General features: G+C 40.6%; 1 protein-coding gene across 2 annotated transcripts in view; it reads right to left on the reverse strand.

Annotated features, from left to right (window-relative positions):
• The window catches only part of DAAM1 (dishevelled associated activator of morphogenesis 1), a 176,766-nt gene that overhangs the window by 138,894 nt on the left and 21,060 nt on the right, over positions 1-16,812 (reverse strand). Inside the window, exon 1 of one of the 2 annotated variants that reach the window (XM_049612661.1) lies at positions 14,081-14,734. The exons of the other annotated variant lie outside the window; for it this stretch is intronic. The gene's annotated coding sequence lies outside the window, so the exon portion shown is untranslated. Of the gene's footprint in view, positions 1-14,080; positions 14,735-16,812 lie in introns of those variants that run through there. 2 annotated transcript variants of the gene reach the window in all.

A 16,812-nucleotide genomic window follows, 5' to 3' on the forward strand; every position in this document is an offset into this window, starting at 1 on the left:
TGCTGTTCCATTGTCTCACATATTCTGCTATTAAAATGGGTGGTGGGGGAGAAACTTGTTTGGTATTCATTTCAACCTAGTGAACTATTTATAGGCAGGAAAATCACCATGGCTACCTATGCCCCAAGGCATAGGCCCATGTTGGGCTCTGTGCTGCCTCAGCCTGGAGCCTGCTTCAGATTTTGTATCTCCCTCTCTCTCTCTCTCTCTCTCTCTCTCTGCCCTTCCCTGGCTCACACTCTCTCTCAAAAATTAAAACGTTAAAAAAAAAAAAACAAAAAAACGGAAAGGAAAGGAAAGGAAAAGAAAGAAACACCCTGTGAGGAATCTTTTAAACCAGTCCACTAAATGTTTCTTAGTTTCAATACTTGTTGGCTCATCACAGCTACAATCCTCATAATATAATCCTCATTAGAAAAAATCTTATCAGATGAATTCTCTAACATTTTCTAAATGTAATATAACATAAAAAAAATCGATAAAAAAATTAAGGTGTTTTAGAATTCAGAGGAGAAAAGTGGAGGGTATTCATTCTACCAATGGACTGCTACTTGCAACTAGGAAAAAATAAGTTACTTAAAACTAGAGGTAAGTCTAAAACAAAGTAACCGTTTGATCTACAACACTTAGGGGAAGGACAGAGGGAAAAGGTAGGCAAGGAAGACAGGATTTATTCAGATTACAAAACAACATGTGTACTGAGTGTGCTGGCTTCCAGGTGGTTCTTGAGTAAAGACAAAAATAAGGAAAAGCCATCAAGCACAGCCTACATAAATATGACCCTGGCCCTGGGGAAAAAAAATCTGAGTAATGAAGCCCAAATATAGGAGCACGATCTAAAAATAACCCTTCTGCTTCCACATAGGTATTTTCCTGTTAGCATTTATTTGAAATGTGTGGGAAGACAAAACCGTTTAAGTGAATTTCCAGATATTATCAAGTAAAGTGATGCTCTAAACCATATTTGACCAATAGTAAAAATGCAATTTCTCCTTCCCTTAGTTTTCTCTTGCGGGGGGGTGGGGGAGGCGGCAAGGAGGGGGCAAGGGGGACACAAAGGCCAGTAATGGGCAAGAATGTCATTTCTAAATTCCATGATAAGCTGATATTGTATTGTCAGATAAAACATCTTAATACCTAACTTATGTCACAGGAAACATTAGATCCTTGGAATTGTGTGAGAACCGCTATAATTATTTTTTTCCATAAAGAAAGATGAATAGAAGATGACAGAAGGTTGACACTGTGATTACATTTTCCTATCACGCCACAAATTTAAAAGATTTCAGTATCACTGCCTAGGGTGGGATTTTCCCCCTTAAAAAAAAAAAAAAAAAAAGGTGCTAAAAAATACAAAACAACTTGTGGGTTGACACATGTAATTCTAGCACTTCTTCAAAAAAATATTTAAGGGGTAACTACTAGTTATCCCATCCTATGCTCTGTGCTGCCCCTGTTTGAAATCAATCTTTTCCCCAATGGCAGTTAGAAAAAGACAGCCGTACTTTTGTTCCCCCACACTTTAAAATTAGATAACTACAATGGTAGTGCAAAAAAGAAAGAAATGGAGTACCAAAGGATCCTATTTCACTATATAAAGAGCATAATATAGAAGGCATAGGAGTCTGTCCTTTGGTCACACAGGAATAACGGTCCTACTCTGACTATTTCAGTACAAAGTAAAGATAGAGCTTGGCGGTAATGACTGGGCATAAGAAGTCACGAAGTCCCACTGTGAAAGCCTGCCTCAGGAGCAACAAGTACCATCCGATAGTCCTGGGTGTGCACGTGGGTGCCCAGCAGTGGCGGCATCACCGAAAATAAGACCCCATCCCTGCCCTTAAGGACAGTCAAATTTTAGTGGAAGAACTTTAGTGCAAACAATTTCTCCTAATTGTGCTCAGGAGCACCAAATTTGGTCTGGGACACTGGGGAAATCTGCACAAGTATGTGGTTATAGATAACCTCCCAAGAATCCAGGCCCATGTGCAAACCTTCCTGTGTGTGTGTGTGTGTGTGTGTGTGTGTGTGTGTATGTAAAATATCATATCATATATCATATATCATATCATATATATCATATATCATATATCATATCATATATCATATATATATGATAAGCTGATGCTGTCTCTAGGTAAAACATCTTAATACCTAACTTACGTCAGGGGAAACATTAGATCCTTGGAAGGATACACACACACACACACACACACACACACACATATCCGTATACACAGATATACATACATACATACATATCCGTATATACGGATATACATACATACATATACATACATGTATACATACATAATTTTTTTGCATACTTTATGCAGCATAGGATGGACACTTACAGGGATGTTCAGAGTTGGAACACATTAAACTTGCAAATCACACCTCTGATACCTAGCCATCCCAAACAAGTCCATCAAGACCTTCACACAAACCTCGATCTCAATCTCATGGCCAGTTGTTTCGGTTAAACAATTTAAAAAACAAGAAAGTGACCTACATAGGTAGTCTATAATGGAAAAGGAGAGACTTCCCTCTCTTTCACTAAAAGCACATTTTCAGGAGTGAGGGACAGAAGGAAGGAAATGAAAGGCACACCACACCTTTCCTGCTCATATATAAACCCATTTCTGTATGGTGGTTCATAAAGTACCCACTGTATTTATAATGGAGTCCATATAAAGAATTAGAAGCTAAAATTAGAACATATGTTAAAAGTATTTCATATATTAATTAGACTATGGGGAAATAAATATTTTGACTCAAGTACTTAGTTGTTTTACTGAAAATTCTACAGACCTATGCGGAACATTTTTTTTTTATTAAAATATAGAAGTGAAAAAAGAATCTGATAGAAACAAGACCAGAGACCACGGCTTTGTAGAACTCCAGGGGCACCATTCACACTACTTTCTGTTGGTGGAGTTGGCCAAGACCACCCTAAGTAGACACATGGCGGCCCTGAAAATGATACAGGAATGCTATTGCTATTGAGTGCCATGGCCCATCCCTAGATTCTAGGGCAAGGGCCCTTGTATTGTATTTGCAGGACAAGTGCCTCCCTTTCTAATGAAGATACCTTCCTCCTTTGCTGTTTCTCAACTTCAATTTCTCTTATTAGTAAAAGGGGGGTTTAACCCATGCTGGCAGATACATGGACAAAGGATGTTAAGTTCCCCCCCCCCCCAATTTCAGAGAACTGAGAATCTTGCTGAAAGCTAGTGTCATTTTTGCCTATCTAGCACACAGATTTTATAGGGAATCACCTGTCCCTATTCCTTGCACTCTTGGGATCACAGCCCCTACCCCTCCAACCCCATGAAAAATGTGCCAATGCTGAGCAAAGACCTAGGATAGGCAAAGCAGGCTTTCTCTCTGGAATTTTATTTTATTTCTTTTTTTGTTTGTTTGTTTAATGTTTATTTTGAGAGAGAAGGAGAGAGAGCACAGGCTCCGTGCTGTCAGCACAGAGCCCCATATGGGGCTCTATCCTACAAACCGTGAGATCATGAGTTGAAATGAAGAATTGGACGCTTAACCAACTGAGCCACCCAGGAGCCCCTTTATATATTTTTTAATGTTTATTTTTGGGGGGGGGGCAGGGAGAGAGAGAACGAGGTGGGGAGGGACAGAGAGAGAGGGAGAAACAGAATCTGAAGCAGGCTCTGGGGTCTCAGTTGTCAGCACAGAGACTAACATAGGGCTTGAACCCATGATCCGTGAGATCATGACCTGAGCCGAAGTCAGACACTTAAACAACTGAGCCACCCAGGTGCCCCTCTCCCCAGAATTCTAAATCTCCACAGGTACCTGTGCTTTCCAGCTTTCCTGTAGGTATAAGGGCTACCTCATATTCTTCAGGAAAATTTTTTTCTTTTTGCCTAAGTTTAGTTTCTCTTGCTTACATTCAAAATAATTCCAATGTAACAACTAAAAGAAAAAGAATAAAGTAGAGACTTTGGTGCTACTTGGTGGCTTCTCTATGATCTTCCAGAGGTACAAACCAAGTCAGCCCAGAGAACAGCAAACCAAGAAAGTAGGCATTAGTTCAATACTGTTCCACTAAGATGAATGTCCCAGGGGACAGTCTACCAAATGGACTCCAGTGAAAAATGTTCCAAGCTCCATTCTCAAACTACTGGAAAAAAACAAGTACCACATTGATAATTCAAATGCAAAAAACATCATCATCAGGCAACTAAAATACATTTTGAGCATATATTCCATTGGATTCCTTGCAGTTGTTTTTAGCTGCCCCAACGCCCAGGCTTGTGTTTCTTAACACATGAAGAAGAGGGTTCAGTGAGTATAAATATCAATACACAAGCAATTTACTATTTTTTAAAATAAATGTTCATTCATTTTTGAGAGACAGCATGAGTGGGGAAGGAGCAGACAGACAGGGGGATAGAGGATCCGAAGCAGGCACCGTGCTGACAGCAGTGAGCCCGACGCGGAGCTCGAATTCACGAGTTGTGAGATCATGACCTGAGTTGAAGTCACACAGTCAACGGACTGAGCCACCCAGGGACCCTAACTACCCTTTTTAATAGTGAGATCGTACGTTTTATAGTGCTGTGCAAATGACATGTACTGTTTCTCCTTTGATCTTCACAAGCTCTCTCTAAGCAGGCAGGGAAGCCAGGTATCATTAATACACATTCTCCAAAAGAGGTAATTAGATCAAACCTTGCCCAGAATCATAGAGCTAGAGGTGGCAAAGCTGGCCCAAGGAGGCTCAAATCAAGATCTCTGCCCACCAAACCCAGTACTCAACTGGGCACCCTGACAAATCCAGAATTTAGAACCACACTGTATTTACTCCCAGGGGTCCTCACTTGGGTTCTTCCAACGGAAGAAATGGAGCTAAAGAATCTGTGGAGTAAGCTAGAGAAGGGAAGCACCGGGAAAGAAAGAGCCCACGTCCTACCTTGTGTTAGTGGGGGGAAAAAAAACAGTTTCAGCAGTGTTGCTTCACTAACCACATTCATTTTTTGGCTTCATCATGAAAGCTATTAATTATCATTAATGTACTCACTGCAAGTATCGTTGGAAACAATAATGAGTGTGGTTAATAAAGAAACCATGTAATAAGCCAGATCATCGTTCAAAACTAGGCAAACATCTCTGATACACAATATTCAATTTTAGCACTTAAATATTAACAAAAACAAAACACAGGGGCTCAGTCGGTTAGGCCTGGGTGGCTCAGTCGGTTAAGTGACCGACTCTCGGTTTCGGTTCAGGTCAAGATCTCACAGTTCGTGAGATGGAGCGCCACATGGGGCTCTGCACTGACAGCGCGGAGTCTGCTTGGGATTTTCTCTCTCCTCTCTCTCTGTCCTTCCCCCTCCTCTCTCAAAATAAATAAACTTTAAAAATGAAAAACAAAACAAACAAAAAAAAAAACAACACACTGAGCATGTTTGCTCTAGAGTTAATTGATCAGTCAATTATATGCTAAGTGCTATAGATTAAATACTTACAGGTTAATATAGGTAATAAACATATTGCCCTTCCCTTTCAGAAGCTTAAAATTAGTCCAGTTCCATGACTTCCAGAGAATAGAACCATCGATTCTCTGACTTCCATGAATCTCTTCTCCAAATCATTCTATCTCCTGCCAGAACCTTCTGGTAAAACAAAATCACAGAAGGAGAGGCTTGAAATGTGGATCAAATGCTTGAAATCCAGAACTAAATGCAAGACAATACTTTTCAACGTGGCTCAGTAAGGGGCAATATAGATGACATTCTGTGTTTTTAAAAGTTACATCCATAGCAGGAATCACTCTTGGGTCCAAACATAATCTATGGCTAACACCCAGCCAAGGAAAATGTATGCATTTGGAGCAAGATGTTGGCCCACAGTTAAGAATGAATAACAGCGTGGCTAGATGCAGTGCTAAAGTCCCTGAGGCAAAGGAGCGGGCACCAAAGGAATACTAGAAAAGCAAGGCCCTGAGAACAAGAAGCTAGAGGAAGCACTCAATGAATCACAACACATGACAGCCAAGTTCATGTTCAAACCAAACGTTATGTGTTTACATGTTCGTGAATATATGAAAGACATTGACACTAATTATTATATTGTTTTATTTTTTATTTCATTTCATTTTATTTATTTTTAACCAGATCTAAGATCCAGTTCTAAAGAGTAGCAATTCCAGTTTTCTACATGTTAGCCCAGGTTCTATTCTTGGAAGAAAAAGTATTCTATTACGATATATGTATAGATGATATATACAAATTTACCATGGGCTTACGAAAAAGAAAGTACTTCCAATGATAGATAAGCAGGCATGAAACAAAAGAATAAAGAAAATAAGTGATTCTTCATGCAAGAGAGAATATAAAAGCTACATCTTGAAGTGCTGAACATGAATAAAAAGTGCTCTTGCTTGTCCCAGAAGATAGCAGAGAACAAGAACCAGGATCCTCACACCATGGCACAGCAATGGTTTCCCCAAGGGGTTATGCCAAGAGCTAGCTACTTGCTATGGAGTTTTTCCAGCCCTTGGGAAAGTATTATTTATAAAAAAATAAAATAAAAATTCACATAACCTCACCTACAATGTTTCTGAAAATAGGCTGGTGATGGGGGTGGGGGAGCTGGTGGTAGAACGTGTTAAATTCCTCTTCAGTATCACACCCTTGCCCTAAGAGGAATTTAGATATAATTTTGGTGTATACACCATCACCACCAAATGCACACATTAGAAAGAACACAGGTATATATTCTCAAGCAATTGGGAATTATTCAAGATAATGAAAATTAAAGAAAGAATGGTTCACATTAGCTAGGAAAGGTCTTTCAGTTAATTGCCACTTCTCTGTCCATTTACCAGAACCTTCCTGGAGAGCTAACATGTTGTATGTCCATGTTGTATGGCTTGTATGCAGTCTCAACCCTTGGATATCAGTTACACAAAAGCAGCAAGAACTTAATAGTCATATGTGGAAGGGTAAAGGAGGGAAGGACTTACACCCAATTCTTCTGTTCATAAATTTATAGCTTGTGAATTCAAATTTCAAGGTGGATAAATACAGTTAACAAATATCCAGTCTTAAAAATATCTCCTAACAACTAAAAGCCAATAGACGTAAATTTAAACCAAAATGAAACCTAACCACTCTCCCCCGCCCAAGACAAAGCCTGTATACCTGTGCCATTTAGGAAACAGGCCAATAGTGACAACCCTATCTTGGTAAAATTTTAATTTACCCACAACTCACTCCTGGAAATGGAGTTAGAGATCTCATTTCTAACGTAAGGGATGGTAGGCAGTAATGTATTTATATATTGTTTCAGAACATCTAACTTGCACTGGAATATGAGCAAGTCTGATTACTGGACATACACTGCCCTTTGGAAACCAAACCATAGTAAGGAAACACTGCCCAGAAACAAGTAAAGCATGAATGACACATCCTGTTACTTCTCTCATTTTAGGCTAGGAATAAGCAGCAACAGTTTACCAGCACCTGAATTTACCTCTTTGCTGTGATTAATGTCTTGCCTGGATTTTATAGGATAGAGAAAAGTCTACAGTCAGCCAACTTTCCGTGGTGATGGACGTGTTCTATCTCTGCACTTTCCAAAAGAGTAGCCACTAGCCATGTGTGGCTAGTGGAGGTCTGAAATGTGACTAGTGTGACGGACAAATGCAATTTGTAATTAATTGTAACTAATTAGAATTTAAATAGTCACATATGGCTACTCGCTGCCATATTGGACAGCATAGAACATATTTTATTTAGAAGAATCAAACCTCAGACCTCTCATAACAAGGACGTAATCAGAAGACCTCAAAGGTGAAAATGTCCCAAAGAGACAAAAGGATGATTTTCGTTTATCGAATAACACTGGATTTACACTGGATAAAATGTAACACAGATAAACCCACTTACAGTACTCAGGTTGAAGGTAGCTGTATGAAATGCTGTGGTGACTGATGCCTTCAAAATCAGTCACAGACACTCACAGAGAGCTAACCTGAGACCTGGCAGATCACACAGTCTGCCTCTGAGTTCACTGGGGCCAATAACAAAAAAGGCACATATACAGATTAGGAAGAACCAGTTTTCTGCCCCCCACCACATGAGAACCAGCCTTTTTCAGACAGTTTTCTTTCTCCCAAGACCAGGTCAAACACAATGCGAGATGAACAAATATCTGCTTAGAACATTTTTAAACTGCAGGAAACTCCTATTTGGGGGAATATGGGAAGGCATTATGAACTCTCAACCCAGTCATGGCTGGACCACAGTAAGTCAAAAGAAATACATTATGTATAGATTTAGAATTCAATTCTTTAAGTTCTAATTGAAGTAATTAAGCCAAATACATTAATTACTGTAGAAATTACATAATAGGGTAGCCAACAGACAACACATCAACTGTTACTCTAATCTTAAAGTATATCAATACTTCACGGTGATATGAAATTGACCCTTGAAATGGCTAAACCTAAAATCTTTTGTTGGGGGGGGTGCAAATCTATGAAATAGAGGCATAATAAAATGCATAGGCAATTTGCAATGGGTGTAATAAATAGGCAGCTATCCAAAAAATCACACCCTCCCACACGCACACGCACATATACATATATATAAACACGCCCAACATCATTTTATTTTTTAACTTTTTTTTTTAACGTTTACTTATTTAGAGGGGGGTAGGGGCAGAGAGAGGGAGAGAGACAATCCCAAGCAGGCTCCACATTATCAGCACAGAGCCCGACACAGGACTCAATCCCACAAACTGAGATCATGACCTGAGCCACTATCAAGAGTCAGAGGCTTAACCAACTGAGCCACCCAGGTGCCATCCCCCAACCTCATTTTAATGAAAGATATTGACTCAACAGAGATAATACAGGACACTGAATGCATGTGTCTGAGATGGACAGTTTTTAAGGGAAAAGAGATAGGATCATGAAGTCTTGTCCTGATTTAAGTCATTTCAGGGAGGGACTCTGGCAAGTCAGAGGAGGTATGACTATACAGCTCTCAGAAGAGCAGACCAGCTGAAACAGGGCTAGAGAGGCCCCAGGGAACAACACTCACCTTCTAAACCTGCCCTGTGTCACAGAGACTCACACTGGTGTGTGAATGAAAATCTGGAGGCAATCCACCAGATTGCAAACATTCACAAAGTTCTTTTCCACAAGCATAGAAATAGGGAACGTAAGAAAAGCAATCATAAGAGGCAGGCCTTCTCTGCCACAGTGTGGTTTCTCTGCCACAGTGTGGTTTCTGCAGCAAAATAATCCGATTGCTTACTGCCAGTGTATAACCAAAAGTAACCAACAGTGGCCAGAAGACAGCAGGAGTTAGATCTATATACCAGAACTAAGAAACAACATTGCTTGTTATTCCCTTCCCTGCCTGCTCCGTAGGTCCCACACAGAGCAAAGGATCTGGGATCTTGTCTCTGGACGGTGCACTGGCCATTTCCAGGATCTCTGAACCTGCCTGTTCACTGCCATGGGGGATTATGAAAGGTCCTGTCATCCTGACCTCAGACATGGCAAACACAACCACCGCCTGCTACAGGCCTTTAACAAGCTTGAGAGGTTGTGGCCTGCAGAAAGCATGGTCTAGGCCAGTCTTGCCAGCAGCCCCGAGCCAGCTGACCAGCATCCAGTCACCGTTTCTTTTCCAAACATCGACTGAACAAACCTTGATTCAGCTCTTAGGTTACGCTCCGGCGGAGAACAGCACAGAGGAAGCACCGAGAGAATGACTGGAGAGAAACTATTCTGGGCATAAACCAAGTACATGTTCCTGTGGAATTGTTAATAACTCAGGGGTCTTTTATGTGTGTTTGAACCCTCCACGTCTAGCTGAGGAAAAGACATATTTCTTTTTTCCCCTCAGGGAGAATGAAAGCAGGAAAGTAAAATTCCTGGTAATGTCATATCCAGTCAAACAGGAAGGTTTGTACGCTCAGGGCTGAAAGCACTACACTGAGCCAGTCTGAAAATAATTTACTTGATTTTCATTTGTTTCATTTCCTCCAAAATCATCATTCAGGTCCCGGTTCCCATACCCACCAAGACAACAGGAGGCCTTCCATAAACACAACTAAAATAGACAAATATAGTATCTAAGAAACACCTGGGATGTAAAGGCATTGGAATCCTCATTCACTGCTGGTGGAAATATAAAATGGTATGGCCACTCTGGAATACAATTTGACAGTTCCTCAAAACGTTAAACATAGAGTCTCCATATAACCCAGCAATTCTATACTTAGGTATTTACCCAAGAACACTGAAAACATGTGTTCGTGCAAAAACTTGTACACAAATATTGACAGCAGCAGAGCAACCTAAATGTCCACGAATAAACAAAATGTGGTATATCCATAAAATGAAATATTATCTGGCAACAAAAAAGAATTAAATGCTGGTACATGTGGTGAATGGATGAACTTTTGAAAACACTATACTAAATCAAAGAAACCAGTCAAAAAAGGCCACATGTCGTATGACTCCATTTATATGAAATGTCCAGAACAAGCCAATCTATCTATTTGGGCAGAAAGAGGATTAATGGTTGCCTGGGATGGATTTGGGGATGGGGGGAGGAGAAGGATGTCCACAGTCACAGATGACTGCTTATGCCTATGATGTTCCTTTCGGGAAAGTTGAAAATGTGCTAGGATCAAGGGAGCCTGGCTGGCTCAGTCCAAAGAGCGTGCTACTCTTGATCTCAGGGTCATGAGTTCCGGCCCCATGTTGGGTATAGAGATTACTTAAATAAAAAAAACCTTTTAAAAAATTTTTAAAAGAAAGAACATGTTTGGGGCGCCTGAGTGGCTCAGTCGGTTAAGTGTCTGACTTCGGCTCAGGTCATGATCTCACGGTCCGTGGGTTCAAGCCCCACGTTGGGCTCTGTGCTGACGGCTCAGAGCCTGGAGCCTGTTTCAGATTCTGTGTCTCCCTCTCTCTCTGACCCTCCCCCGTTCATGCTGTGTCTCTCTCTGTCTCAAAAATAAATAAACATTAAAAAAAAAATTAAAAAAAAAAAAAAGAACATGTTTAAGAATTAGATAGTGGTGATGGTTGTAACAACTCTGAATAAGCCAATGAACTGGGACAATAACCATTAAATTTACTCTAAAATACATGATTTTTGTATGTGAAATATCTCTGAATAAAGCATTAAAAGAAAGAAGGAAGGGAGGTAGCAGGGACAGGAAGCAAAAAGCAAACAAAGTCAGACCTGAAATGTCTCACCCGGAGTGATAATTATTCTTCTCAGGGTATTTTTAACTTTTTATCTTGCCATAACCACAGACTCACAAGAAGTTACAAAAAAAAAAAAAAAAAAAAAAAGGTGCAGAAAAGTTCCCTGCTTCCCCCATTGGAAATAGCTTACATAACCATAACCATGATACATTATCAAAACCGGGAACATCACAGTTAACTAAACTATAGATCTTACTCAGATTTCTAGGGATGTCTCTCCCCACCCCCCCCCCCCCCAGGGATGCCTTTTAAAAACAGCTTCTGGGTAATAATCCTTGAGGTTATACTCCTACTCTTTTTACCAGTCATTCTGGTCAGATTATAGCCAACTAATCAGTAATTCCAGTGACAAAGAGATGAGTGGTGGACATTTTAACACGCCCTGGTTAAGAAGACTAAATTACCACTAGTAAAAAATATTTCCACCAAAGCACATTAAGTCCATATATACTTGACGGGCCCTTCAGAGTCCTGTTGCTCACCAAACTTTTGCCCCGGAAGGCTGCTCGGTGAGTCTCTCTCTAGAGTGATGCTGGTGAAGTGCTCAGGTAACTAAAGCTCTCAGAGAGCCTGTCCTTAGCGGACCAAGAACTTGTAATTCGCCATCCTAATTCTTCCTGAGAGAAAACAGTCTGTTGGAGAGCTGACAGTGGAAAGAATAAGACAGCAGATAGCTATTTTAATTTCCGGGTGGAAAATGGCACGAACAGACTCCTTCTCGAATGAGGTCTTCCACTAGGCTCCCCAAACTTCCTTTAAAGTTCAGCTTCACGACTCAGGCACAAAAATTACCACTCAATTATCTGAGAATCAGTATTCTGATGTAACATCCTCCTATGTGCTTTTCTTCTTTCTCCTTTTACCTCCTAACTTTTCCCTCTACTGTTTTGGTAAAAAGTGACCTGGGCCAGAGAAAAGTGCTTTCCCTTTCTCATCATATCTGTTAAAACATATGGGAAAGGAAGAGGTTGAGACTACTGGCCAAAGCAAACCATTTTGGCTTTGCTGCAGTTTAAAGAAAAGCGTCTCCACAAGAGAGGTAAGAACCTTCCCCAGAGGGCAAGAAAGCAAGTGGCCTGTCAGGGGGTCTGTGGGAGCAGTCAGCACTTCCTGCCAACCAGGAAGAGGAGGAACCAGAAGCACTTAACATCCCACAGCCAGGTATGGGGCCCACCCTCTGCAATCAGTCACCAGACATTCACTCCAGTTATCCTGGATCACCTACAGCCCTAAACGGCCAAGGTCAATGAGAAAAGCAAGTCCTAGAAATCACAGCAGGCTTCAGAGGGACATTTGGCTTTGTGCTAATGCCACAGGCAGAAAAGGGTAGCCCAGGCCAGGTATGGTAAGTATCCTATTTGGCTGGGATCTTAATGGCATGTTGATTTTAATAATGGCAATAGATGAGCACTGCAGAGAAATGAGTCCTGAAATGAGACCGTCCTTTATCAAAGGCAAAATCCAGGAAAGACACCAAAAACTCTGCTTGGACAGTGCTTAAACCCAGGACACGGGAAAGCACGCCACAGCATGGGAAAGAGAACACCACTGGGAGAAAAGAGAAGGGAAGCATTCTTCTGCCGGTGGCATCGCTCTCTACTGGTTTAACATAAAGGTTAAAAAAAAAAAAAAGCTTCACCATCCTGCCACCCAGCCCAAATAAGTAAGAGAAGCCCACACCCAAACAAGACAAACATTTACAAATATGTACACAACATAACCTTTTATTCAAGGGTGGAATAAAAATAGATGTGAGTCCCTCCCCTGGTATTATAACATAAACAATTTTTCTTTCCATATAAACATTTTCTCCTTCCACATAAGTGTGCGCTGCACTCAGCTGGCAGTGGTGTTAGTTTACATCCTCCACTGGTCCTCTGAGCAGCAGCTCAGGTAGGGGGTTGAAGAGTGACCTGCAAATTGGACCATCGGGGTCCTCAGCCTGGCTCCAGTGTTAATAGGGTAACTCCAAACCACTCTGTGTAAAATGGGAAGGTGGGATTATCAGTGTTTTTCAATTTTTTTAAAGCTGTGAAACCCTTTATCCAAATGAAATCTCATGGAGAACCTCAATATATAGAAGAGTTTGATGAAAACAGGCTGGTTAGAGCCGGAAGGGGTGTGGGGAAAGGGGGACTCTCCCCACCTCCTAGAATTGGGACTCTACAGCACATAGTATGAAAACCACTGATATGACAGATCCCTTAAAATGAAAACTCAATCCTACTTTAAAAATTTAAACTGAAGGCTGACTGGGTGGCTCAGTCGGTTAAACGTCCGACTTCAGCTCAGGTCATGATCTCGTGGGCCGTGAGTTCGAGCCCCGCGTCGGGGTCTGTGCTGACAGCTCGGAGTCTGGAGCCTGTTTCGGATTCTGTGTCTCCCTCTCTCTCTGACCCTCCCCCATTTGTGCTCTGTCTCTGTCTCAGAAATAAATAAACGTTAAAAAAAATATTTAAAAAAATAAATAAATAAAATAAAAATTTAAACTGAAACCAAGAAAAAAAGACAAAGTGGTATAAAGTAATGGGAACAAAGGTAATAATTCATAAACACGAAAATGTCCCACACAGATATGTATGCCATCTTCCAAATGCATCTGTATGTTGGGATTCATAACAAATTCATTTAAAATGTTACTGAATTCAAGGTCATGCGGGAATCTAGAATTTCCTTTAATGAAAAAGGAATCATCACGCTGGGAACCGCCACTAAAGAGAAGGCCACAATATTCCACTTGAATTAAACAAGTAAATCTCCGTAAAAAACCATCTGTGACTTTTTTTTTATTTGAAAGATTCTACTACTTACAACGTCGAACCAGTTAGATCCCCTTGTCTATTAGCTGTGGCTGTTAGAATATTGCTTCGAGAAGGGTTGAGGCCATGTCCAAGCTGAGTAGGAAAGAAATGTCACATTAGATAAGCATTAGATAAACACTGTCTGCCACGGCTGTGTGGGGAAGAGAAAGTGGGGGAAAGGACATGTGCATGTGACATCCAGACTGTGTCAGATAGGTATCTAAGAGGTTATTGGAGACCTGAGCTCTAATTCTATCATTATACTAAATTTATTAGTAGGCAAATCACTTACTCCAGGTTTCAATTTGCTAGGTCTAAAAAGGGGTCATCTTGACTTCTGATGCAGAACACTCGGCCAACTCAGACAGTGACTGCTATACTCCTTTAAAAGCCACTGGAGACAACAAAACTGTCACAGAACTGGTGAGCTAATTCAAACCTCACCATTTCACATCTGAGGAAATTGAAGCCCAAGACACTTGGCCAAAGTCACATAAGCAGATAGCAGTCTAAAGAATTTGCAGTCCCCCACAGGAGAGTTTTTTACTACATTAGCCATCATAACGTGGTTTGAAATTTTGACGTAATTGCTTATATTAGTTATCCTACTATAATAATCAGGGCTTTCTGTTTGATCCTATAAAAAAAAAATTCTCGGGGCACCTGGGTGGCTCAGTCGGTTGAGTGTCCGACTTCGGCTCAGGTCATGATCTCACGGTTCATGAGTTCGAGCCCCGCCTCGGGCTCTGTGCTGACAGCTCAGGGCCTGGAGCCTGCTTCAGATTCTGTGTCTCCCTCTCTCTCTGCCCCTCCCCTGCTCACGTTGTCTCTCAAAAATGAATAAACATTAAAAAAATTTTTGTTTTTAAATTCTCACTTCAAAAAAGTTCACCCCTCCCAACTAGATGATTATACTAAATAAACCATAGTGTTGTTGCCATAATATGGACTTAGGTATTAAAAATGTTTCTTTACAGGGCACCTGGCTAGCTCAGTCAGTAGAGCACGCAACTTTTGATCTCAGGGTTGTTAAATTCGAGCCCCTTGTTGGATACAGAGATTACTTTAAAAACTAAAATCTTTTGCACTGCTGGTAGGAATGCAAACTGGTGCAGCCACTCTGGAAAACAGCATGGAGGTTTCTCAAAAAATTAAAAATAGAACTACCCTACGATCCAGCAATTCACTACTAGGTATTTATCCAAAGAATACAGGTGTGCTGTTTCAAAAGGGCACATGCACCCCAGTGTTTACAGCAGCACTATCAACAATAGCCAAAGTATGGAAAGAGCCCAAATGTCCATCGACAGATGAATGGATAAAGAAGATGTGGTGTATATATATACAATGGAGTATTACTCAGCAATCAGAAAGAATGAAACCTTGCCATCTGCAACAACGTGAATGGAACGAGAGGGTATTATGCTAAGCGAAATTAGTCAGAGAAAGACAAAAATCATATGACTTCACTCATATGTGGAATTTAAGAGACCAAACACATGAACATAAGGGAAGGGAAGCAAAAAGAATATAAAAACAGGGAGGGGGACAAAATATAAGAGACTTAAATACAGAGAACAAACAGGGTTGCTGGAGGGATTGTGGGTGGGGGATGGGCTAAATGGGCAAGGGGCACTAAGGAAGACACTTGTTGGGATGAGCACTGGGTGCTATACCTAGGGGATGAATCACTGGAATCTACTCCTGAAATCATTATTGTACTATATGCTACCTATCTTGGATGTTAAATAAATAGATAGATAAATAAATAAAATCTTTTTAAAAAATAACAATAAAGTAAAATAAAAGTGTTTCTTCAATAGAAGATAAATTACACATTTGAGAATCTCAGTAAACACAAACCAAATAATAGTTGCCAATCTTGGTAGAAATTAATGATGGTCTATCTTATAAACTGTCAAAGCTTGGCATGCTTAGCACGAGTCCCTTTAAATAATGAAACCTACATAAAGCTACAAACTGTGACTCCATCAGTCATATATTCCACTTAAAACTTTTATGATAAGAGTTACCTGGGATTGGCTAAATCAGAAAATGACAGGGCCTCAGTGTTTTACATTTTTTTAATCTCTTTTTTGTAAATTCATAAAATATGGAACTCCTTGCCATTAACAAGAAAAGTACGTTTCAATTCTTTTAATACAGATCTTTATCAGCCACGAAATAAAAGACTTTATAATCTCTATTCTATTTCCTACAGGATTTTGCCATTGCAAATCAAGAAAGCGTTGTGGAAAATTAAGATAAAATATTTCACGGTCCATTTGGCATTGGAGATGTCATTTGTCCACAGAATGTGTGAATAAAGTGTCTGATTTCCCACTTACAACTGCATTTGGTACTCTTGGAAATTCTGTTCCATCAGCCAATTTTACAGTGAGTCAAGCCACTTGTGATCTGAATGGTGCCTAGGAACTAACGAATCAGCTGGGGAGAAATATCCACTCTTCCAGGCTAGGAAGACATGAATTGACGTTTCAGAAAGGAGAGTGCCAAAGGAGACTCCTCCTCAGGATCTTGGCCCTAACTCTGGAGAATCCTCTCAAAAGCCTCTACACCACGGGGTCAGACCATGTCTCCCAAACAAATACACAGGGAGAATCTGTCAACACTGGCCTTACCAGAAAGCTCCGTGGGTTATGTTCCGCATTTTGTTTGTTACTTCGCGAAGGAGGACAGCCAGCCACTGTGCCTCAGAACAGAGTCCCAGAAAAAAAGGAT

Source organism: Panthera uncia, assembly GCF_023721935.1.
Source record: "Panthera uncia isolate 11264 chromosome B3 unlocalized genomic scaffold, Puncia_PCG_1.0 HiC_scaffold_1, whole genome shotgun sequence".
NCBI lineage: Eukaryota > Metazoa > Chordata > Mammalia > Carnivora > Felidae > Panthera > Panthera uncia.